Raw genomic sequence first — 1,925 nt, 5'->3', positions numbered from 1 at the left:
GCTTGTCTTATAGCATGAAATGTGTAAGACAGTTCTGCTCCTGCTACTTTCAAGGTTATAAAACAATCTATGCTTATACTTCACTTCCCTGAGGTATTAGCAGAACACTCACTGTAGACATTTTAGCCCTCTTTGGAAGAGCTGTAGTCCCTCTAAAAAGTCACTATCTTCAAAGGAAAGGGAAAAAAAATCGAAAGAAATGTGAAACTTCATGAATTTATCAGCTGCCACATTAGAGGTCAAAAGGAGATATTTCAAAGTAAGTTTGGTGTCTTACATAAACAACAAGACAGAGTTCACCAGAACTGATCTAGTTTGTCCACAGAGATCATATCCATTTAAAGAGAAGGTGAAATAAAAATTTAAAAAAAAAAAAAAAAAAGAGGAAGTTGACCTACTTCATGATTTGTGGAGTGTGGGACGGATGAAAGGTCTTTCGCTCCTTAATGCAGCTTTTTCTGCCTATTTTCATTTCAAGGAGCTTTACTTTTGGTCACACACTGCTTGAGGCTTGCACCCAGCAAATCATGTCTGCTTTTCTAGACCATGACTGGCGTACAGCAGAGCTGCTCGGATTTATTACTCCACAGTGGTGTCTCTCTGCTTCCTCTGCACAACTCCTCACCTTCACCTAAGCTGTCATGGAGCATGAGACAGACCGGTTCCTTTTTGCAAAGGAAAGGAGAAAATCCGCAAACGCCTTCAAGCTTCCTTGCTCAGGAAAATCAAGAAAATAAAAAAATCAAGAAATGAAGGCTCCACACTGCCAGTCTTGCTGTTGGGTTCATACCCCAGTCAAAGGAGACGTGTGGTTTATCAGTGAGAGTTTAACCAGTTTTTGTGCAACAGTGATTTCACAAAAGCTGAGGAGAATGACAACACTGAGCTACCGTCTACCTAAAGTGACTCTCTCCCCACTCCGCACAGAAGCAGGTGTTGTGCAGCCTTACCTCCCAAAACCTTGACTTCTCAGGCAGCGGCTGCTCCCTCCCTCCCAGCGTGGGGGATGCCCAGGAGAACCGGGGATCACTCCTGGGAGCAATCCTCTCCTCTCCAAGGCACTCGCACCCTCACCCGCGGCAGGTGCGCCCGCCCCTCATAAAGACGGGAAGGGTCCCCCCGTCACCCCCAGGCGACGCCGCGGGGCTGGGCCGGGAGCTGGATCCCCTCCTCCGCCAAGGGCAGCTTTTCCCGTGGAGGACCCCGAGGGGCCCAGCTCAACCCCGGCGGTGCCGCAGCCACAGGCGGCTTCAGGGGCTGTCCCGGGCCCGCCCGCGGCGCTGAGGCGGGCACAGCCCGGGCGGAGCGCGGGGACCCCACGGCAGCGCCGGGGAGGCCGCCCCGCGCAGGGACAGTAGCTGTCGGCAGGGCGGGAACTGATAGGTGGCTCCATAGCTCAGTGGTTAGAGCACTGGTCTTGTAAACCAGGGGTCGCGAGTTCGATCCTCGCTGGGGCCTGCCGAGCTTTTCCTGTTTTTTTTTTTAATTATTACTGTTTCTCCCCTGACCGAGCCGGGGGTTCCGGGACGAGCGGGCGGCGGGGGTCGCTGCCTTTCGCATGCCGGCCCGGTGCCTCCAGAGGGCGGCGGTGGGAGGCGAATGGAACGTCGGAGCTGCAAACCGACGCCGTGGGCTCGGTGCCTCCGGGGCAGGAGCGCAAGGGAGGTCCCGGCTCAGCTTCCCAAAGAAATCGTTTCCCTGGATCAGAACATCGGGGCTTGTTACGGCGCCGCTTCCACCGCGTGGGATCTGGAGTGGCAGGATGGTTCCAGCCCGTGGCTCAGCTCTGACGCCGGGTTTGGGGGGGTTGCTTCGCTTCTGGTGCTTTGATTGTGTTGGTGTTTCAGATTTGCTGGGATATTTTCAGCCCTTACTGTACCCTGTGGAAGCTGCACGTGATCTGTACCTTGAAAAAATATTCATAG

General features: G+C 53.5%; 1 non-coding gene across 1 annotated transcript; it reads left to right on the top strand.

The window, feature by feature from the left end:
* The first annotated feature begins 1,385 nt into the window (after positions 1 to 1,385).
* Positions 1,386 to 1,458, top strand: TRNAT-UGU (transfer RNA threonine (anticodon UGU)). The gene has a single exon. It is a non-coding gene; the product is annotated as a tRNA-Thr (tRNA).
* The last annotated feature ends 467 nt before the right edge of the window (positions 1,459 to 1,925 follow it).

This window comes from Chamaea fasciata, unplaced genomic scaffold, assembly GCF_029207755.1.
Source record: "Chamaea fasciata isolate MVZ Bird 193981 ecotype frontalis unplaced genomic scaffold, bChaFas1.0.hap1 SCAF_3, whole genome shotgun sequence".
NCBI classification, from domain to species: Eukaryota; Metazoa; Chordata; class Aves; order Passeriformes; family Sylviidae; genus Chamaea; species Chamaea fasciata.
The sequence above is the reverse complement of the archived record's forward strand: the minus strand, read 5'-3'. Positions and strand labels throughout refer to the sequence as shown.